The sequence below is a fragment of the Anopheles moucheti genome, chromosome 2, assembly GCF_943734755.1.
Source record: "Anopheles moucheti chromosome 2, idAnoMoucSN_F20_07, whole genome shotgun sequence".
Classification (NCBI taxonomy): domain Eukaryota; kingdom Metazoa; phylum Arthropoda; class Insecta; order Diptera; family Culicidae; genus Anopheles; species Anopheles moucheti.
In genome coordinates, this window is record NC_069140.1 from 90,137,672 (window position 1) to 90,161,761 (window position 24,090).

Here is a 24,090-nt window from a genome sequence, read left to right on the forward strand (position 1 = left end):
TCCGGACTCAACTCTATTTTTCCGGTACTCCGCCGATGATGCCGCTTACTTGCGCTCTGCTTGACTTATTTAATCGGATATCAGATTCTTATCGTGTTCGGGGAGTTTGCCGGTGTTCATTTCTGGCTTTTCTTGGGTATCGCTGCACGAAGACGGTACCGTGTGCGTACCGTGTGGCTGTGCTGGGTGAGAAAGCCCAAACCCTGCTCCGACCAATGCGGCGAAACGATCATCCACCGTAGGATTATTTTTCTTCCTGCCCGTGAGCGGAACAGGGGGGCCACATACCCACAGGCCGAGGGTCAGGATGTGGACCGTAATAAATCGCCCGGACTATTGAAATAAATGCAAACATGTTAAAACGGTGATTTACCGAGCACTACAGCACCGTGTAAGACGCTGCAGCACTGGCGAACTACAACAAACCAGCTCGCGGTGGCTAGGTCAGGGACAGGGCGCTGGACGGTTATGGATGGGTTGGATGGCTTTGGGTTTTCGGGACGGCCCCACTCGGAGCGTGAGTGAAAGAGTTGCACTTGAGCGAGGAGAGTGGGAGAGTGAGAGCGAAAGTGAACGAGGGTACAACGGATGGATGGCTCTCAGATTCGGCATATCTGGTTGTAAGTTTTCCAGCTCAACGCCAGACATAGACATGGTGAGTTTTCCAAACATCCAAACAACTGCCGATGCTCCACAGTACCAGAACCTGCGGGGGAAAAGTCGAGCAGAGAGCTATCTCCGACAATGGCCGACGCATGCGCCTTCCGTGTTCCAATAGGACCAAGAGTCCTCACGGTGGTATCTCCACCATGGCACAGGTGAGCGTGCGCGCTCACACACGCTCTCACGAGACCACCGAGCTAACCTTGGGATAGAACAAGAGCCACGAACGTCGTGCCCGCTCGAACGCATACCAACACGTCCATAGCACACCAAGATTCGGGCTCTTGCCTCAAAGAGCCTCGCGCGAGTCCTCCTGTGCCTGTGCCAAACAAACGTAACGCCCGCTCGCGCTCACCGATGGAGCCTGCCTAGTGGAGCGACCAGGAATTTCTAGGACTGCGTGCGTTAGACGAGTGTTAGCATCCGTACCGTGCGCACCAGTGTATGCCAGTGCTGTCCCAGTGCCCAGTGTGTCGACCGTTTTGCCAGCGTGTACGTCGCCTAACGAAGCAAGAAAAATCACACGCACGCACACAACGCGAGAAGTTTGGATTGTTGGGTGTTTGTTGTGTGTGTTTTTTTTTATTACGCCAAAACGCGGTCAGCCTCGCGCGGGTCGGTAACAAAGAAAAAGCTCCGGTTTTAGCAGCTTCCGGTTTTGTGTTGTTGGAAAACGGTTGTGTTCGTTCGCGGTGCAAAACCGACGGCTATGGCACCATGGTGAAACTGATGTGACAACCGATCCGACCGTCCGACCGAGTGCGGAGTTGTGTGAGTGGGTGTGTATATCTGTGTCTGAGTGTGTGTGTGGCTAGGTGTGTTAGTATGTGAAGGGCCTTGTTGTTGATATTGTTGTTTGCTACCTTCGTGATGAGCCTCCGCGAAGAAGAACAACAACGCACACACACACACGCATACACACGTAGGCTGCTCGTAACAGCAACGCAATTGGTGGCTCAAGTGAAAGCTGTCAAGCTGTGAAGGAATTAGTATTGAAAACAAGGTGAACTTGACTGTTATTTGCTCGAACTCGCTGGTTTGAGGTAGCGTTGAGCAAGGTGAACTCAACCCAGCCGGGCGTTCATGCGTGCGTGCGTTCGTGCGTGCTGTTCTTCCTTCATCTGGTTCGTGACAGAAGGCAGAAGGTTCGTCACATTCGTGCGACGGTTACCCATCAGTCATTTAAGAGGATTATCATCAAAGCCCCCGTCGTAATCGAGCGAACGATTTACTCGGCACGCGTATAATTAAGCACGTTACGAAGGCGTGCACCGGTGTGGGGTGTGTGCGGGTGCAAGGGGTTAAGTGTGAGTGACGAGGAGTGCAAAGTGATAAAAAAGGATTATTAAAAACAACAGTCAATAACAGTGGCGCGGCAGTGTTTGCTTACCGGTTACGTTATTGTTTAAAGTTGAAACACCGAATTGCCTACATTTAGGCGCAATTTATATAGCATACTTCACTAGCAAAGTATTATTGAAAAAGAACAGTTTTGTTCGAAGTAATTATTTATAATATTTGAAATGAAATAAGTGACTTTTCAAGCTCTTTGTTTCTACTGTCTCCCTGTATGGGATGGGCTTTATGATTTAGTGAGTGGACGCTGCCCAAAATCGTATCCCGCAAAAAGGACCGGGCGCCTCCATGGTGCGGGACCCACGGGGTTGGGCCGAGAAAGGATCGATTGTGAACAAGGCAAAGTTCCGTCCGTTTGCCAAGTTTCTTGTTTTGTTGCGGCATGCATAAGCAATGGCTCCCGGGTTTAAGCGTGTCTCCGCAACGTGAAAAAGGACACCAAAACAAGACAAAATAAAGAAAAGCGCACGGAACAAAAAATAACCTTGTACGGAGGAAAATTCTCGCACCGAAAAAAAAAACGGAAAAGATTTTAAGAATGTTTTGTCCCCCCCCCCCTCACCCTCCGTCGGTGGGTTCTTTGAAGATACGGGGAGGGTGGATTTTTTTTTCCATCCATCCTGTCCCTATGTGCGTGTCCGGTTGCGTGGAATGTGGAACGATTCCAGTGTGCCGCGTGTAGGCGAAGTGCGTTAGAAGGGTTTTTTTTTGTGTTAAGCGAAATGCAAATAAAATACCGACCGCCAGTTAACCGCAAAAACCAACCAACACGACCATCAAGATAGTGCGCATAAAAAGTACGCGTAGCGCAGAAGGCCAGGGGACAGTATGCTTCCTTTTTTCCCCCCCCCCCCCTCACCGGGCGGCAGTGTGACGTTGGTGGCGGCGATGAGCTCGGCACAATAAGCGGCCACATCTAGGGGTGGCAAGGAATACGAAATCAATCGGTGCCGTAGGGGGCCCTACGTTTACGACGTTCAAACGCAACCTACCCCCTCTTCCTCTTGCCCCTTTCCACCGCCCGAAGTGAACTACAGGACCAAACCTTCCCCCTTCCGCCCTTTCCCACCCCCATTACCCCTGAGTGAGTGGCGACCACCCGCCTGCTATGCTGGTGAATGTGCGTTACATAATCTGATCTGATCTTGCGAAGAAGAGCTTTCGCTACGTGTGCGAGTGAGTGCAAGCGGCTGTCCGGTGTGTGTTTTTGTGTGCGGTGTGAGCGAAACAGTAATATCACTCCGTGGGATGAGTATGTGCGATTAGTAAGCATTGCGGGAAAGGTGAACCCCGTGAGAAAGGGAGGCAGTGAACGTGAGAGTGAAAAGAAAGAAAGCGAGAAAGAGAGCAAAAGCACTTTAGCATACTAAAAGCCGGAGAGAAAAAGAGAGAGAGAGAGAGAGAGAGAGAGAGAGAGAGAGAGAGAGAGAGAGGGAGAGAATGATGTTTCTGTGGCCCGAATGTGCTACCCTTATCGAAAGCTTTTCGCGAGCATCCGCCGCGTGCGTGCGTTGGTGTGCGGGCTGACTCAGACGAGATGCTGAATACAAATAAACCTGTTCCTTTTTTTTAACTTCTTCATTTTTGCTTCTCAACAAAAATCCCTCCAGGAAAGCAGATCGGTGTGCAGACTGAGCGGGAGCGAGATAAAGCGCAAAGTCTTCGTGGTGGTGATGTTTTCCTTCCTAGCGAGTGTACTGTGTGCATGCAGCAGTGTGTAATAAAACAAGCAAGAGAGAGAGAGAGAGAGAGAGAGAGAGAAAAGGAGTGAGAAAGCGAGAGAACCGATAGCCCATGCGGCAAGTGCGGGACAGCCGCATCGCGGAAGAAACGTGGGAAAATATTATAAAATCCCAAATAAAGCAGCACACACCTTTCGTGTGGGTTGGGTGGGCTTTTTGCTGAAGGAGGGAAAAAAGCGGCACAGTGCAGTGTGTGCGTGTGTGTGTGAATATATTAATGTGTGTGTGTGTGTTGTGTGGTGCTAATAAAATCGCATTTTCCAACCCCGGCACTGAAAACTGAGTTTGGATAATTTAAGTACCACGGGGCCTCGCCTCGGGATGGTGAAGCAGTGAAAATACGGGGGCGCGACAGGCGACAGTGGTGGAGTAATCTACATACCAATAACATACAACTTTACCCCCTTTTTTATCGGTGTTGTACGTTGTTTCGCATTTATTAGCAGACAGCAGCAGAAGCAGCAGTAGCAAACGGCAAGGATACATATACATTATTACTTCTACACTACATCGAGCGCGAGGCAGAACAATTAAGCTGCGAACAGGGCAGAAATAAAAGGTAACCGAAAAACCGAACCGATGCTGTGCGTCATTAAATTGTAGCATGTGTATGAATGGATAATTTTTATTGTGCGTTTGCTACTTACATAACCTTCCTGCCAGCGGGCGCGCGTTTGACGTCAGCTCAGAAGCGCATTATAATGTTTTAAATTATTCGATTCGCCGAACCCATCCCAGCAAAAACATCGACAGCTCGCCTAAAAAAGGGAACTCACACCCCAATCATACTGCCATTCCGTTCCCGCTGCTAATGCGAGCTTTTATCATTCCGCTCGACAATCAGGCAACATTAGGCGAAGCAACAGTGCGAAATATAAATTAGGATCGTACCAAAACAAAAAAAAAATGATTGCCCAATTTGAAGAACGAACCAAAAAACGGGGGGAAAAAAACACCCGGCCCGTCGATTAAGTTCAAGGCTGATTGAAATCCTTACCCATTCGTTCCTTTTCTTTACATCTGCCCTGCGATGTGATCCATCATTTTATCCGAACGGCCAACCCTTGAGATTAGACACCATTTTGAATGGCAAAGTTCAGACGCTAGGCATTCCGCAGCGGTTTCTTTTTGGTGGCGTCTTTTTCCCTTCCCCCTCCCCTAGGGGCCTGTGTTTTTGCCGATTCGCGAGAGGCTGGCCAGTGCTAATTAATGAGAGCGCTGAATAATTAATGGAAAGACAATGTCAAATTGGTGTTTGCATGGGTAATGGTTGGCACCGAACTGGTCCGAGGGAGAGTAATTTATCTGTAAGTAGAATGGAAAACCCGTGTGGATAAAAAGGAATTATTAAAATTGCGTCGCTGGGGCACCGATGGGTGGACATCTTTTCCCGGGCAACCGGAAATAATTAAATCTCCCCGGACATCTCGCTGCCTTCTCGGCCCAGGATGCCGGATGTCGATGGAGTGGTGGTGGCGGTTTTTTGTTCTATGTTACTTTTTGTTTTGCTTTGTCACGCGTACGATGCGTTCCGAGAATTGGGAATGTAACCTTCTAGGTACGACGCGATGGGGTAGGATTTCACTTCATTTTAATTGATGATTGGGTGCGGCTCGTTCCTAGCGCCAGGTACATCCGGCAGATCGACGAAACTCTTTTACGATGGGATCATATTTTTTATTCCACGTAATGATGCAGACATTTTTGATGTTTTCATGCGAATCGGTGCGAGCACATGGAAAAAACGACAAACGTATGAATATTTGTTTGCGTCGAAAATTATTCCTGGAAGGATTGGTTTTACTTTTCCAGCTTGTTGAAGTTGAAGCAGAACAACAAAAACGAAGCCAAAGGTTATTTTTATGGTCGAGTGGTAGTAATCTGATTTTCACATGAGTTTTTCTAATAAAACACGTTAAAAAGTTTCTTTTGAAGTTTGCTAACATTTTCGGCAAACAGAGAACCGAGAATTTTCTTGTCGCCGTAAAGTGAAGAGCAATGCCTCGTTGGGCAATATATTGCAATATTCCAATCAATACTAAGAACAATTGTTAAAGGTGAAGTAAATGGATTTCTAATGCAATTTAGCTAATACTCTTGGTACTTGAACTCTACTGCCTCTTGTTTGATAAATAATGTTATTCAGAAAGCTAAAGAGTTAAATAAAACGTGTTTATTAAAATTACATACTTCTAAACAAAAGTTCGGGAAGAGGTCTATGTTATATTATACGGTAGATACTGAAAATATAATTGGATACAAGAATCACATTAATTTCTTACTCTCAATAAGTCGTGATTTGATGGATAGAGTAAGCCATAGTTAGGCGAATGAATTAAACATATCGATTCACACACAATGTCGGGAGTATGAGTTCGGGGAATAATGTTGAAACATAATGCAACTCTATGAAATTGCTTATAAAATAATCACAAATGACGATCGCTTTATAATTCTTGACGTCTTGGGTAAGCTATACCAATCGAAGAATAATTTATCACCCTATTACAGCCCACGCGTACAAAGTTTACATCCAAGTGGGATGTAACTTTCTAGGACAGCTCGAAAATTCTAGAAACGCTTAGGGACCCCATCAAATTCTATTGAAATCTATTGGAAGTTTGCATAAATTCTCCTTCGCCTTCGTGTTCTCGTTCTTCTCTATCTTTCACTTCTTGTTTTTTGGTTAAAAAGCAACTGGGCATGACCGTAGCCGGATAATTTGTCGTTGCTATGGAGGAGCAAAATGTGGATGGAATTTGGTACCGATGCTACCATGACTGAAGCCGCTACCATCAATACCTTCGGGCCACCTTTCAGGATTTAAGTAAACATATCATATGCTGATATTCATTTTACTTTTGCTTGATAATCTTAACCGAGAACGTCATTTCAGATTTAAATTTATATATCTGATATGATATCAGAAAGGTGTACAACAGGAATAACTCTAAAGAGAAGTAGTCCTTTCCTTCAAATGCTCTGTGAAGTTTAAAACAATACAATGTAACAATTTCGAGTTACCATTAAGGTAACGAGGTTAAGGTTGCTGTTTTCGTTCGAATTGGAATTGTTATGCAATTTTCGTGATGGATTCTTCATGCAAATCGTCGAAGTTAGTTAGTCGTCTTGAAGAATTGGTCTTCTTCTCCTCTTTCTTTTACAATTTCTATGAAGATTTCTACTTATACACTTCATAGCATGACGGCATTTCGCCGTATTGTCAGCTCTAATTAGGCTGAAGTGAGTACAATAAGTTCACAAAGCTTTTCCATCTTTGTGAGTGTTTCTTCATTTGTTTTCTTCATTTAATATAATATCAATTATTTATTATTTACCTCAATGGATTATAAAGCAAGACTTGAATTAAAATTTACATTTACATTTACAGGAGTGCATTAGTTTAATCGTAATTTCATTTAATTTGACATCTAGATGAGTTGTCAAGGTGTTTAGCTTGCTAATCCAAGGTTATAAACTCATGTAACTATTTAATACGTGTGGCAGATTTCCTATGTAATCCTTTACTCTCATAAATAAATAATAATTTACAAAATCAATTTAAAAGTACTTTGTTGCTTGGATGAAATATAAAATCAGCAATGAAAATTCAAATACTAACCGACTAACTTAGTAGGCCATTTTATTTTCATAGCAAACTATCAGCATTTAATTCTCCGTATTTCAAAACGAATACAAAAAATACTTGTTGAAGGTGTAACGAACCTCAACCACCTGTTCCCGTTCCAATTGCGAGTTTTATTATCCTGCATTACTGGCGAAACACTGACCTGAAATGGTCATTAAAATGTTCTTCCGCGCTAATGTAAATATCATACTCCCTTAAAACCACATTCATTTTTATTCTCACTGCACTATAAACCATTAAAGATAACTTCCAACTAAAAATCATATCTTCCACCGTTGGCTTTGTTGTGTTTTGTGCCGCCTAACCATACACCAGCAGCAAACAAAAAAAAAAACAATGTCCCACCAGAACGAAACGAACCATTATGTTCCCTTTGGTACGTGTTCGCCTATGTTCTGGCGTAATGTTCCGGCTGTTTAAAGCAAAGTGTGGACGATTTATTGCATCAAAACGATCACGGGCGCAAAAATAAAACACATAATTCAGCGCACGGCGCAAACCGTTTGCACCGGGACGACGAGAAGTCCGTGTCGTGAGGTTTGGTTTCCCTGGCTGCCTGGTGGTACCGGGCAAAAGGACAACATCTGTTGCGCACGGTGCCGTAATATGGTGACGAGAGTGTCATGTTTACACCTTCTTTTATGGCCACCGAATACGCGGTTGGCAGGTCCGCTTTCTCGGGTCGCCCGGCTAAGAATTCCACCATCCACCAGTGACTACCTTTTACGATACCAATCTCTTGGCAGCGAGTTTATGGCTGCGCGCGCGAGCGGTAGTAGTTGCCGAGCGGAGGGAAGCCGGAAAACGTTGCGACCTGAAATCCGACGACCTCGGCCGACCTCGGCGCGTTTTTATTTGCCTTTTGCGCCGTGCCGAACACGCACTGATAGTTGACACTGACATTACGCGTGTAGTGAATGTGTGGCCACTATAATGTCATGTTACCCTTGTACTACTTGTAAGCAGGCTGGTTCGGGGTTAGGGTTCTTTTGTTATACGGAGGGGTGGTTCTGTTTTTCCTCCCCTAATTATGTGTCCCCTGTACTCGGCTGTGTGAATGCTCAAGTGTTCCACGTCGTGCTACATCTCTTCGCCCGTGACGTGTGCCGTGTCAGGCTCGTGATTGCGCTTCAGTCGTTTCGAAGCGGAATCGAATTATTCAATTTACTACGCTGACGTGCGAGCCCGTAAATGCCGTGGCCCCGGTACCGAACGTCATTAGAAGTCAACTCTGGTCGCCATCAAACGCACTGGGCGTTTTTTTTTTGTGTGTGTGCGTTTATTTATTTTATGTCACACCCCTGTCATGGAGCAAGCTTCAACAAGTTCTCCGTGTAATCCTCCGAGACTACCTCCGGGATTCCCAGACACGCCAGCCTGTCAGATCGGCCAGTGAGTGGCACGTCAGTGCCGTAAATTCCCCATCGGGGGTAATGATTCTTGCAGCCTCGCTGAGGGACTGAGGGGCCCCAATAAACCGGGTTTCGCATGAAAGTGGGGGGGGGGGGGGGGGAAAAAGCGCCGTAACGAACCTGCCACGGAGCAACTTTTCCCGCGTGCTGCGTCATGACAAGTGCGTATTTGTTGCGTTGAAACTTTTCCCGGGCCCAAATCCGGGATCGGTGTGTTGCTGGTAGATGGGAGAAAATAAAAACACTCACAGCGCTCACGTTCGCTGTCTTGACTTCTTCCACTTGCTCAGCTGTCACCTTTGCACGGTCGGTGTACCAGACCGGCCCGTGTGCTATCAGCCCGCAAAGCCCTACTCGAGACCGTTCGGTTCTTTACAATTCGTGCTACAATTTAACCAGCGCGTAAACATTCGTTTCGCTTGCTCCATCTCGACCACCCAATGCTGCACATTTATGCACACGGTTTATGTTGCGCGCGGACATTAACAAAAGCGATGACGACGACGACGACGGCGACGACGAGAACCATGCCATCAGCGATTGAATAAAGAAAGCATACTGAGAGTCGCTGGCACGGAAGATGGCTGAAATGCATTTGATTGCTCGAAAGTGTGGCATCTCGGTGCATGCGGTTCGGGGTTTTTTTTTTTTGTGCCACCGACTGTCCCGGAGCCATCCCGGCACAAGTGGCCACTCGTGCAAGGATCCACTCGAGGCGACACGACACAGAAAACTTTACACAATCCATTCGTTTTCCGGTGCGTTTCTATGTACTTCCGCGTTTTTTATGGAGCGTCTGCACCGAGCGGGCAACAACTGTGGAGGGTGCTTGTAGCGGGATTTGGCTTCGCGTACTTTATCCTCGCTATGTATTTTTTTTCCACCGTTTCAACTGTTTATCATTTTATCTTTTTTTATTTTGCTGGTGGAACAAAAAAAAACCTGGGAACGTCGACGAGCGACAAAGATTTGTATTTCGTTCAACGCGGAAGAATTCTTGGTGAGAATACTCATGCATCGTCGGGGTTAAAAGGTGAAACAGGTACAAATAACACCTTTGGAACCGTTTGGTTGACGTGTTTTTTTTTTTTTGCTTTATGGCTCTGATTTGCTGTGAATTCCATGGTGTGTTTTAATTTTTCTCTATTTTTCCCGTTTTTTCTACCTTGACAGCATGAAATTTCCTTTTATGTCACTAATTCATATTGCGACGAGAAGCACGTCACGCTGTTAATACAGACGCAGGAAGAGCGGAAGAAATTTTCGTTTCGTAATATGTAACTTTTTCCAGTTGCATGAACTTGGTTTTGAGAGGTAAACTGAATTCACGTCATTTTTACCCATTAAGCATGCTGTTTTAAGTGGGAAATGTACGAAACCGATTCTGGACCCTCATAAAGAAGGGGAAACAAAAATTTCCACCATACATGAAAAAGTTTATTGGTGGAATTAAAATTAAGTTTTCTCGTTAGTATGTTTTCCATACATATCGCTCCATACACGCTTGAGCTTTTAATTTTCTATTGATGAGTTTTATAACCGGGCTAGATCAAATGCTTACATCTAGTGTGCAGCGAAATGGAAATGGAAATTTTGTAACTGTAATTGTATGGGGGTTTGTTGTCCGTCACTCTGTACATGCAATTTTTATCACCATACATCACCCACCAAATATGAGTACATTATGTTTTGTGACAAAAAAGCGTTCAATGAGCGAAGTTGTGCACTAATAATTATCACATATTTAGGCATCTTTAAGATTATGGAAAATATATCAAAATGTTCATATATTATGGCATGACATGGTGCAGTGGCGAAGGGAAAAAGTACCGTCACCATATTCGCTACTCTCGAATATTGTTTACTACATTTATTCGGTGCTTGCCGTTCAAAGAATATATAATCATTAAATATCAAATAAATCGACAAGTAACCAACGAACAGCTCCAGCTGTAAAATAATGGCTAAGCAAAGCAGTGCATGTACTCAATGTTTAACAACGATTTTTTCTCAAAACAGTGTTTTACAAAATGGTATTCAAAATTCAAACAACAAAGTGGTATTCAAAATTAACAAAATGATATTCCAAAGTTGGAAAAAATGATTGCCGTGAAATTTTTCTCAAATGATTTGTACTCTATAGCTAAATAGTGAATTTAAAGTTTAAATTTTGGGGTTGAAGTTTAAATATTTACCCTTTCCTTATATATTAATAAATAATTTAATATTACTATTAGTTTTTTGATGACATTTTGTAATAATTGCAAGACGAAGATTTTTTCTTGATGCATAATATAGAAGAACTTTCAGAAGAAGAAGACAAAGAAGACAAAGAAGAAGAAGTTTCTGATGAATAACTTTTTCCAACATACTAATTGGAATATTAGTCTCTGTAAGAAATCAATACGCATATTTCTCCTTAACGAATCTTTTGAGAAGAGTCATTGATGCTTAGTTAAAAACATTTGGAAAACTTTAGAAGATCCTCAAGACAGTTTAGAAATCAAAAAAAAAATTATAAAGTAGGTATGCGGTTCTAAAACCACGTTTTGGCCTCTAAACGTTCTCACGGTCGAGCGCCATCATTTGCCAATCTAATGTCACGGCCTTTCCAGCGGACACATCTGCCGCAAATTGGCTTGGAGCTATCAAACCTCCTCTAGCAATGTGAACGAGTTAGATGGATTTTACGATCTGGGTCGTTTGGTGTCATTCTCATGACATGACCAGCCCACCGAAGCCTGGTAGGTTGTGAGATCATCCTAGAGTTCACAGAGCCAGTCATCCACACACGCTGGGTAAACCATCCTTCTGAGCATCTAGAGAGTTTCATGAATTTTCCGCAAAGATTATGTCTCAGATGCAATAAGAATAAGATGATGTTTAGGATGCAATTCCAGCTACGTCCTTCATTGTTCTTAAATGATTCGTTATTCCAGCTTTTAATAAACAATAAAACAAAACTAATTAAGACAACGAAATAAGATTCAAAATAGATAAATAAGTATTTTATATATCTTTTAAAGAGGCTAGTGTAAATAAATTAAATAATCTTTACAGATACTTTACTAGCCTCTAAAAGACTTCACTTGTAAAAAATTGCATCCACTTGTATGTGTAAACAATCATTTACATTATTTTTTCGGACTATTTTAATTATTCAAAAATAAATAAAGAAGCTGAGAGTTCCATAAATGTGGTGTAGTTGAAAATGTAGTTCATCCACACGTAAGCACTCATAATACCACGCAATAAAACAATACGGCAAATAACCAATCAAAACCATAATGTGTGCATGTGTCCTGGTTTCCCGCTGTATCATCAGCACCAATCAACCTCAATCACTTCTTAAGCCTCGAGTGTCACCTACACCAACAAAGTGTGTGCTTTTATCATCCTTCCCTACATGACATATGCCTTGTAACCGAGCATCGTATCGATCCGTGCCGGTCCGGGCCAAACGGTCAGCAGCGGCCGGCGACCTACGGCGCGCTGGCCTCGATTGATTTTTCTCATTAACGACGCTACCAGAAAGGCTTATTGCCTCCTTTGATCCAATTCCGCTAAAGCGATACGACACACGTCCAACCATTCAAATGAGATTATGCTTCATTTCGGTGCTCAAATTGGCAGAACAACACGACTGACACGAGCCGAACATCATCATTCAAATGCAGAAGCAACCCGTGGGCAACATGGTTTCGCATTGCACTCCCTTCCAGCGGGGGGGTGGTACCGTCCGGGGACAAACTGTTCCTAATTGAAAATCCTTTCTTCATCGGAAAAAGACGACGGCAGAGAATGAAGATGAGAAACAAAAAAAAAACCAGCAGCAAAGCAACTAAACCTGAGTTGCCGAAGCTCAGTGAAGCTTTTTTTTTCTCTGGAGGGAGGGGTGGACAGGCTATCGTTATAGCTTTACCCGCGGAACACGGGTAGTTTCTGCTGCTGGTGACGGGTCTATTTTGGTGTCCCGTCAAAAGTGCTATTCGTTTTGTTCCAATGCGAACGTGTGTGTGTGTGGTGTTGCTTTTTATTCTTGCTGCGACTTCGACTTTATTGTTCGGTTGTTTGGAAGATTGTATTTCCAGGATTTTGGGAATGATGGGGTAGTGGGAGGTGGTATTCTTTTCACCGTATACCACCTGACAAGCTTAGTTACGAGCTTTTGCTGCTTTGCAGCAGTTGTGGGAGATGAAATTGTTTTTCGTCCGCAACACGGTACGCAACCACCAATCCTCGGAAAGGTGAAAGAGCGCACGCTTGGCAGCGCTCGGCTTTGAAAATTCAGTCGTACAAATTTAGGCCTTCGGTGGTAAAATCTTGCGCCGCTGATGTTGTGGCTTGCTGTTTGGAAAACGGGGGTAGAGAATGCGGTGAGGCACATTCCACGTACAAGCAATCTGCCACTCCTGCTGGGTTTTGGGGGATGAGGTGACAAAATCTAATAATCTAAAGTTGTACACCGGGACAAACCACTTCCCGACCGGGGGGTTTTTGGTCTCACACACACACACATACGGCTTAAACCCGGCGAGCAAACAAGCTGGCTACAAAGCTGGCAAAGGTTGAAAAATCCGTTGACAGCTTATTAAAAATCGATCCATTCCAGGCACGTCTCGGATTGGCTTTTCAGCCAAGTGCAGAGCTCGATAGTGCCATCCGTATCGCGTTCGCCTAGAGCACGAGCTGAGTTAAGCGGATCAGAAATAGCGACAAGAACAAGCCCTTGCTCAACATCACACACGGTCGCCGCGTGCCAGCCCGGAAAAACCACGCGTACTGGGGGAAAACTGTCTTGTCATTGTGGGCAGCTGTACAACCGCCGGCCTGCTGTCCGGCCCCGAATGAGGTACGCGAGTTGACTGCCGCTTGACACATTTGTCGAGCCGAAGGCGTTCGTCCGGCTAACGGTTGACGGGGTTGACGGTTTTCTTACTAAGCGGGCTTAATTACTCGTGTGTGGCACTAAACTTCCCCGACCGCGCTCTCGTTAGCTGCAGCTGGGCATGATATCTTCAGCGGTAAGTTTGGTCCGGTCACCGCTGTTGGACACACATCCAAGAGACGACCGAACTCGGACGGATGTACACCCGACCACCGGGAAGATGCATTCCCCACGCTCGTCCAGCAGCACATAATTATAGCTGGATATTTATGAGCACCCAAACCCCCCACTGGCCGACGCTTGTCGCTTCGTTTTGCTACATTGTCGTCATCGCACCATCGAGCCATCGGGTGCGTTTCAGATCCACTTGGCTTGGAAGTCATTTCAGGAGTTCATGACATGACCATTACATTAACGGGAATTGTGGCCGGAAATGTTGTCCGTCCGAGTGCTGTACTTTGCACGCTGATGATACTTTCATCGCAGCCGAAACCATTTGCACATTTCGCTGCGCGCGGACGGAACGTAACATTCGACGTTTATTGCTGTTTGCCAAACATTGATGTGTCTTTTTTATTGAAACCGTTAGGACGGGGTTTTTGTGTGTTTTTTTTTTGGGTGCCGCTGTGCGAGAAAGTTTTGATTCAATTGTAATGTTATTTTAGCTTTTTGTTTCTTGCATGGAACCGGCATCGTAGCAACCGGCCCACGGTTAGTATCTTTTTAATGCTGCCCATTGATGAGCAGTGCCATAAACACATCTCCGCACAAACAATAACATGGATTGGGAAAGTAAATAATGGTACGATATAGTTGTAGCGCAATAAAAAAAATGTGCTGATTGAAGTTGGTACAATTTTCGGTGTAAATGTATTTATGTGGAAAGATTCACATCGAATCTGAGGTAGAATTTGCTATAAGCTTTTCAATTCATTTTTATGCTTAAGAACAAAAAGGACAGTTAAATTATAATATATAAGAAAGTTTTAAAAAATCGAAAAACATCTAAAGAGTTTTTTAAATATTTTTGCTAAAAAAATGTTTGTAAATTTTTACAAACACTACATATTTTACATATGTTATCACACTATCATCAGGTCGAAGAATACTCCAAGGCAGCATAATTATTGGGCCGTCTTAGAAATATCAAATTCTTCAAAAGTGTACTTGTTTGATTGTTTATTAAAAAATACTTGAATTATTAGAGACTTTTGGAGTTTTTCAAAAAATTATGGATAAAAATGTCAAATGCCAGATGATTTGCTGCTAAGCAATTAGTATTTATTTTGTATTTGTTTATTATTTGAAATATTTATCTGTTATTACTGCATAATCTACCCGTAAATGATTTAGGTTCTTTACGTCATTTAATTTTTATCGATGCCTTTAACTTTATTCGCGTATCGTTCTAAATTATTTTAAAATTTCTCAACCATTTTCATTCTTAATGAAAGGAAAAGGTCCAGTGGACTTACCATTATGTAACGCACTGTCACAAAAAAATAATCTACCAGAAACTGGAAACTTTCCATGCGTACGAAGCTCATCAAACATGCATATAATCATAAGCATTAATTGAATTAATAATGAGCTTCCGTAGGTGGGCTCCCGCTACCCATGCATGTAATAAGTTAGTATTTATCTTTCACTAACATGATACTATCACCACACTGTACCCTCGCATCACACTGCGTAACGATGAACACTTGTGCTCCCTGTTGCCGAAAAGTTTTTCCTAATCTGTGCCTGTAACGGGAACAAAACGAAAAGGAAATAATACACACAAAATCACCCATTGCCAACGCGGCCAGTCTCTATCCGATAAGCCCCCGGGAAGCTTCTGGACGGCTTCTGTTCGTCAAACACACACACACAATCATCATCTTCAAACCGGCTCAACTCGTCGACAAACGCCTCTTGGCATAACTTTTAATAAGTTTGCCCACAGTGCCGGCTGTCGTTGCAACCGAGTGCAACAATCCTGACGAGTGCTCAAGTTTAGTGGTTCGCTTTCTGGAACGGAGTGCAGCCAACTCTCGTCATTACAGCGAATGTAAGCCGAGGGAGTGGAAGCGTTCCCATCTCGAGGGCCCCCGTTGAGTATCCGAAAGATTGTTTGGCAGCAATGGCTATTGTTCAAAGGGAAGTATTTATCGTAAACTGATGTACTTTCGCTTTGCTGGAGTACCTCTTCATATGGGTTTCGGGCGCAGACATTGTGATGTGCGCGCTTCAGCGTCAGCTCAACTTGGTGCCACGGGTTGGTAGCTGAACCCATCCAGTGTGCTGTTTGACTTGCTAAATAAGCGTTGTTTTTTCCGTATGTGTGTGTTCTTGTGACTCTTCTGTGATATCTCACTTTAAACTGGATGCAAAGATTGTTTGGAAAGTTTGCCGTGCTGCTATAAAGTTGTTAACTAGAATAAATAGAGTCTGCTCATATGTAGCGCTATGCCGCTTCGTTCCACAACATAAAACTACAAATCGACAAAAACTTTCGCACAAGTGCCTTTCTTGCTCCCGGGAGATGCGGTACGATCCATGTCCAACCGTACACGATTTGATGGGCATCGTCACTGGCGTGACGTTTCTAGTTATGGGGTGGTTTTTATGGGATCAAACATCATCCAAGCCGGGCAATTTGTGAAAACCCTTCCCCTTTGTACCCGATTCTAAGTTGGGTGGGTGTGTGTGTTTTTTTATAATGGTGTGCTCCTTTTTGCTTTATCTAAGTTTGTTAGTTACGGGTGTGGAGATCGAGCCATAAATATAAATTGAGCGAACTCAATCCTTCCAATCCCGAGTGCTGCAGGGGTTTGTTTGCTACCCCCATTCCCAAAAACCAAGTGGAACGCAGTTAGTTAACAACATTCCGATTAAACTCGGATTACGTACCGTCATTTGTTTTCTTTCCGCACTCGGTCAGTGGTCAGCGTACCCATTCCCCGGTCTTATCGAGAGCCGGCACACAAACCAACGGGCCTTTCTGGATGTGAAATAATACCGAGCGCCCCGAGATCATTTCCCACCGACGCAATCGTCGCACGAAAAACAAAAAAAAAACCCAGAACCCCAGCAATGCCGAGAAGTTGAGCTGAATGATTCGGGGTGGGCAGACTCAAGCAGACCGAACAACAACAAAAAAGTAGCGAAATGGCAAGGCTTAAGGTGGGTTAATAAATTGCGTAAGGCCTTTGCAAACGAAACCGGATCCGAAAAATGGTGGAAAAATCGGGAAATAACAACATGCAGCTCCAACCAACGACAGATATGAAGATTGTTTCTCCGAAAGCTCGTTCCTTTTCGGTTCCGGTCCATTGAAGGGGGTATTTGTTTTTTTTTTGTTATTGTTGGGAAGGGCCCGCCTTTTAAGGCGACTGATGGGATAGGAGGATGCAAATGGGTCCTCAATTCTGACCATTACCGGGCCCGGGGTAACGTACGGTTCGCGTGTATCTTGTACTTTTTGCCTGTTTTTTTTCTGCACCTTTCATCGTTTATATTCCACTTTGGCGATGTTGAGCCGAACGGTGGTACCATCAGGGCCTATCCCCCGCCGCGGGCAAGGTTTGACCGAGCTTACCCAAGCTCGCACCTTCCACAATACCCGGAGGGTGCTCGTTTACACCCAGTGCAACAATTTCTATCCAACCGGCATTCAAATCGATCCGACCCCAAAACAACTTTCAGCCTTGGATGGGGGGTAAGTTTAAAAGTAAAAGAGTGGTAGGTGTTTGTCCACCCACATCTCCGCCCTTCCAGCCAAATACAGCGGACCGGTGCAAGGTGTGAATGTCGCTGGATTCGTCTCGCTCGTGTCAACCGTGTGTCGTCCGTGTGAAATTCATTTTTCAATAACCTTTTAGCTGCACCGTGTGATGGCTTCATTTCCCGGGCTGCAAATGGCACGCCCGGGTTTATAAAAGGTTAAAAAGGTGGTGTGTCGGAGGTGGCCCACAAGTTGTCCAATGTCCGGCCCCGGGTACGTGACAGCTGAGTGACAAAGCTATTTATGGCTGCCACTGCACATTAGTGTGAATGGGTAGCGATTTTTCTCTCCCTTTTATCGGATAGTTAATACACTGTTTTGCTGCGGAACTTTAGTTTCATATATATATATATGTATACTTTTTTTTTGCTGTACACTTACCCTTTGGGCGGTTTCAGCAAATGGAACAGCAAAAGCAAAAAAGTTAAAAGCACTTCCGATGGGCTCGTCATTTTTTATCATTTCTGGTTCTGGAGGCGAGATGAAATGGCTGAATTGCGAGATAACGTTTACGATTTATGATTCCAATTTATGCTTCACATCTACCACTAAAAAACACTTTACAACTTTACTAACCGTTTTGTATTTTTTTTTCCATTTTCTACCTCTATTTCAGGTTTTCCAGTATATAGTACATAAAGGCAGTAGCTGTAAGAGAATCACAACCCCTACCCCGAGTCACACTACACGGCGTATATAGCTTCTACTAATCAATATTATCATTACTACTGTTATTGTAAAGAGTTCGTAGAAGTCAAAGGCAACGCGATCGCTCATACATATATTCCGTAACCCGATAGGCTTGTGTATATTTCAATAATTCAGTAGCAGTCACCGAACGAAACACAGCCAGCTGTTCACTAGTTACGGAGCTACACAGCCGTTTAAATCACGTACGAGAGCAGGCGCCGACGTACACCCCGGGCTAGACACATCCATCCAGAAGCAAGCGGGTGGAAGATTGGAAAATTAAGCTCCTTCATCTCCTACGCAATAACGCGAGCGTAACAATAGCGGAGCAGCATGGAGTAGAAGCAAACCACACGAGAAAAAAAAACACTGCTGGCAAGAGTAATAAGTGTTAATACCTGCGAGGTACGTGTGGGACAGAGCGAAAAACAAAAACTCACATCGAGAGAAGGAGTGCAAAATTAAATCCCTTTTCCGATGAAAACCCAGCCAAGCACCGGGAGTGCTTTTATATATGTAGCAAAACAATAGCCAAACGAACGCATTATTACGGTGGATACCGTATAAAGCAAAGCAACAACAGCAGTAAGTGAATCAGATCAAGGGTGAGATCAAGGGCTGAGTGACCGAGAGAGAGAGAGAGAGAGAGAGAGAGAGAGAGAGAGAGAGAGAGACAGAAAAAAAAGAGTTCCCCCTTGTTGGATAAAAGTTTGTGGTAATTTTTTGGACGAGATCATCGAATTTTGTGTAACGAAAGTCACGGGCGCAAAAGGCAAACACTGCCCCGGAGCTGTAGCACATTGAAAAATAAGCGAAAAAGCGTCATCACCGTGCCAGACAAGTTCAAACGATGTGAGCCGTAAGCAACCTTTTCTACAAAGAAAAAAAAAACCCACACTACCGCAACACCGGAACAGGACGATAACAGTAACTCAACTTCAACAACAGCAACAACAACAACAACAAAAAACACACACAAAAGAAAAAAGAAAAAAGAAAAAGGGAAAATCTAACGGAAAAGCAAAAAGTAAAGCAACAGTAGCAAAGAGAAGAGAAATAAGACGAAAAAACAAACAGCAAAAAAAAACCAACATACAAACAAGGTGAGTAAAATATTAAGAGTTCAATTTGGAAATGAGTTTAAGATGAGATGCTAGCTTTTGGTCGACCCCCCCCCCCCTCTCCTCCCATTTTCATCACCCTTATCAACCCTCTATAAGGCGGTGGGTAATATGTGCTTGCGCTGACGTTGTTTGCATGCCGAACCAACTTTAGCTGGGGTGTTTTTTAGTGCGAAAAGGAGCTTACAAAAGTTTCTAATGAATTTAACATGAAAGGAAATCAAGTCAACTGTCTCGCCCGACAAACTTTTCCCTTTATGTTGATGTTTTTTTTTTCTTCTCGCCCACCCCTCCCGCCCTCTCTTTTGTTTCGCTTCGCTTTTCCCACCCGTTAATCTTACAGATATTCTCTTTCTCACTCTCCGCTCGGCGCGCTTCATCTCTTCTATTTGCAAAGTATAATTATTTTAGAGTTTAATTTCTCGTGCAGCGTTCAACCGGAAGGGACGGTGGCAGGGTGGGGGGAGAAGCTTTTCGTGTGCTTTTTTTTCTTTTGTTTGTGTGAGGGTGGCAGCTGTGAGGTGGGGGCTTTCATTTTTGCTGTGGCATCGAGATGATTGCAACGATTACGTGGCTTGTTTTCAATTTATTTCAAATTACTGCCTGAATGCCTGGAACTAAGCGCTCCGGTGCGTGGGTTTTTACAGTTACAGGCAACCATTGCTTAATTCCACATTAAGCGAAATATCCGCTCGGCAGTGGTAGACGACACGAGAAAGCACGGGGTGGGCAAAAGAAAATATAATTCTTTACAAACGTTCACCTGGTGGGTGGTCTTCCGGTGTGCATTAATCCGTTGTACCCTTGTTAAGATGAGGGGGGCTGGATGGGGAGAATAAAAATCTAAATCGCCCACAGTCACCCACAGCGATAAACCATAGGTACCACTGTGTCGGTCAGTGTCAGTCTATTCACAGTTAGACACTATATTTTGAAGAAAGCCGAATATTATTCCACCCAAAGACCGGCCGGACACATGCAGGAGACGAAAAGGGAGTGGAAGAGGCAGGGGGGAATTTCAACGACAATTTACACCCAACTCCACAAAGAATCTCACCCCTCCCCCCCCCCCCCCCCCCCCCCGCCAAAAAAACGCTCATTATGTTACGATCGTTTGGCCTGGCCCGGCCATTCTCGTTATCACACGGTCCCACCCGGGGAGTTTTCCATGCGAAAAGAAAAGGGTTTTTGTGGTTGTTTCTGTGGCCAGGCGCAGCGCAGAAATAAAGTTGACAATTTTACAACATTTAACCATTCCACCCTGACCGTAACTTCTGGTTTTCCTCCCATACCCCCTTGCCCTTTTTTCGGCAAACTTCTCGCACCTTGGGTCAACACCTCGAAACGGTGCGTTTGGTGCGCTTTTAAAAAATGAATATTTATATGCTCGGCACCGTTTAGTCACCGCAGCGCGCAAGTGAAAGGGATGAACATGTACCGGTCGAAAATAAAACGAACAGAAGAAAATAGTCCTGCGAAGTAAGCAAAAAAAAAAACAAGCTTACCAAGTTGGTGAACAATAAAACAGTCAGGCTCTGGCGGTGATACCAACGCTCAACCGGGGCCGCTCAAGTCGACTCGGAGTTTGGAAGCTTTCGGTAGGCCTTCTTTTACATTCAAGACGAACACCGACGGTAGCGCCATGCGATTACGGTGTAAAATGAATGCATAACACAGGGGGTGCCCTGAGAGACTCCCGGGACCCCGGGTGGCAGCGTGCAGCAGTGACATGGCAGGTGTTGGGAAACTTTTGAATAAATATTGCTATTTTTCATTCCCTGCCGCGGTGTGACGATCGTGGAGGGTTTTTTTTTCGGTGAAGTTTTCACTTGTCTTTCGTTTGCTAACGTGAAATGTCCCGTGTTCCCGTGCGCGGCTTGAATTCGCTGACAGTTGTCAACTCTTGCGGTTTTTTTTCTGGGACTTTTTGGGGCTCTCCAACACTATTCGTTGTGCTACGTTTCTTATTCGTTCACATTTATTTCGTGTGCTTGGTCTTAACCACAGTTTTGTTTTTCTTTTCTATGTGATGGAGAGATGCAGCCCAACAAAGCAATAGCTTTGTGGGTTTGACTCTGGGAATGACGTCTACGGGCACTACAGAGATACACCCAGGTCGTCCCGAATGTCCCGAAAAGACCGAAAACAAGAGGACTTATCGTGGACAAAAGAAAAACTAGCGAAACACGCAAGTGAAGATGAAGCAAACACAAAAAAAAAACCCCGAAACATTTCACATTCAACTACACAGCTGCAACTCACCTTGTTCTTGTGGCGGTGTTTGGAGGTCGTGATTCAGAAATAACTTCTAGTATTTTCCACCAAAGCGGGATTGTTTTTATTTTACTTCTTTCTACTCGGTGTCCTTAAATTTGTTACACTTAAAGGAAGCGAAAGAGAAAAAAAGAAAACAATGCGCCCGAGCGAGATAGCATGAGGGACAAGCAGAAAAAAATCACACACACACAAAAAACCCAATGGTCCTGATGATGGCGGTTTCCCGGTGGCCCGGTTTGGTCCAAATCATGGCCAAACCATTATAATCCGGCTCGGGGTACACCGTTCTTGGGCGCGCGAGGGTTTTTCGTACGTTCGCGCTCTCGGGCGAAAAGCGCTTTTCATTTGATTATAATTTATGGGTGGCAAAAGTTTTCAAAATTGCTTTCGCTCATAAATTGTGCAAAATTACTTTAGGTTGTAAGAAGCGAAAAAAAAACTAACACGAGCAGGAAGAAGAATGATGAAAGTATGGCCCCAGCAAACGGGGCCACGTGGGTAGGGATGTAACTACGCAGAGAGAGAGAGAGTGTAAGCGTAGAGGAAAACAAAGAAGATAAAAAAGCAAAGCAACCACCGAAGAACAAAAATCGTACCAAACCCGCACACCAAGATGGACTTACACATTCGCACAAGTGAGGTAGAGAAAAATTTAAAAAATGACGGTGCCTGCTGGTTGTCGGCTTTTCTTTTTTCCTTTTTCAAAAACCAAGCAATGTGGTTGTCTACGGCAACACCACCACCGACAACAATAATAAAAAAAAAACTCGAACGTCTTCGCAAGGAAATACGGTCATCAAGTTTTTCCAACCACAGCCACCAGGAGGCGTCCATATTTTTTCGTTTTGCTTGCTGCTGTCCTTCCCTTCGTTGGCAACCTGGCAGTTCCGGGGACCTTTTCTTGGTGGTTGGTGCCTACACATTGATTACGTTTAACGGTGGTTGTGCATCCAACTAAAGACGAATCGGCCGTATCCGTGCGACGCACGCACCCCGAAGGAAAATGACAAATGAGGGTGAAAAAGTTAAAGTTTTTCCCAACCTGCCGTGTTTCCATCCTGGCACAATGCTTGCTGTACCGTGCAACCTACCATTTGAGACCGGCACCGGTACACACGAGTGCCGAGTGTTTGAGTTTGCTTGCTTCCGATTTTCTGCTATGGGTAAAATGGTACTCAGTAACTCGACTCTGCAGAAAGGTCAACCGATCGCTTCGAAAAGATCGCTGTGCGCTAAGGTCTAATGCACAGTGGACGCAAAACTTGATAGAAGTAAATTTTTTTATCAGGTAGGATGACAATATATTCATTATACTAGGCATTCCAACTATTCCCGATAATGAGAGTAAATAAATTGTAAAATGGAAATAATTTTTTTTCCTTCCTCATACACTTTGTCCAAAAGCACGATATTACATTCTAAAAGACACTTCTGAAATTATAATTTTTGACGCTTTTTCAAGAAGGTTACTTAATTTTAAGAAGAAACGCAAATTAAATATTTATTTTGTATAAGTATCCTATATAAAGTTCTAAAACTGCATTAAATTCTGTGCTTGTCCTCAATATAGTTCTGAGACGTGCACGTTGTCCAAAACTGGCGAAGCCATCTACTGCGCTAAAGGATTTTTCTCCCCGTAGGACGAACTCCACGAGCTGTACGACGAACTCACTATCGTACAGTTAAAGTTGTCAGATTTCAGGTGAGCTGGTCAAGTCAGTGGAATGGCCCTGGATGACCTCAGACTAGATTCCAGTTAGGTCGTCTATATGGAGAGATGAGGCATTGTAAGCCCTATTTCGAAAGCAGATATGGCCAACCGGTATAATGGCTCAACCAAGAGGATTAATAAGAAATTTTAATATGAAAGGAAAGCAAACAGAAATCCTCATACAAAACTCCACGAACTGTCAAATTAAAAAAAGTACGTGGGTTTCTGAGTCCCCGCTAGTTGAGAATCGCTTAATTCGCATTTGTTTTATTCCAGTTCCAAGAAATACGTTTAAAATTAGTTTAAAAATGTTTCTAAAGTCCTTTTGCGTACGAAACTGTCAAAACCTTTTAATTTTGTCCCTGCCTTCCGATAGGTTGCACCCACTGTGCAATGGTGACGTGTGACGAAAACTGGACGGTTGCGAAAGGGATAAAGATACGAAGTGGCCGAGTGGGTCAAACAAAATTTCCTAATTCGATAGAGTTTACCGAAAGTCCAAAATAAACACAGAGAAATTTAGTTTCCTCGAGCCTTGCGGGGCTCTGAGCAAAATGGAGCATCGTGAAAAAAAAAACCCGAGGCAGTTAAGCGAGCTGGCCGTGCAAAGTTTAAGGTCTACTGTGCTGCTGCCCTCCCCGTACTGCAGCCTTCCCGTAACACCGCAACGCAGACAGTGCCCGACCGGCTCCGGGTCCGCGTCGCTATCTGTCTGTCGGATATAAAAGGACAACTAATGAACTTATATGAATTTTTATCCATGCCCAAGCGAAACCGAACGAAGAGTTGGATGGTCTGGCCGCCCGAACGAA

The 24,090-nt window shown here is 44.1% G+C and overlaps 1 protein-coding gene across 1 annotated transcript in view; it reads left to right on the top strand.

Annotated features, from left to right (window-relative positions):
• Positions 1-3,771: 3,771 nt before the first annotated feature.
• The window catches only part of LOC128301105 (zwei Ig domain protein zig-8-like), a 47,605-nt gene continuing 27,286 nt past the window's right edge, over positions 3,772-24,090 (top strand). Inside the window, exons 1-2 of the mRNA XM_053037432.1 lie at positions 3,772-4,320; positions 18,096-19,272. The gene's annotated coding sequence lies outside the window, so the exon portion shown is untranslated. The remainder of the gene's footprint in view (positions 4,321-18,095; positions 19,273-24,090) is intronic.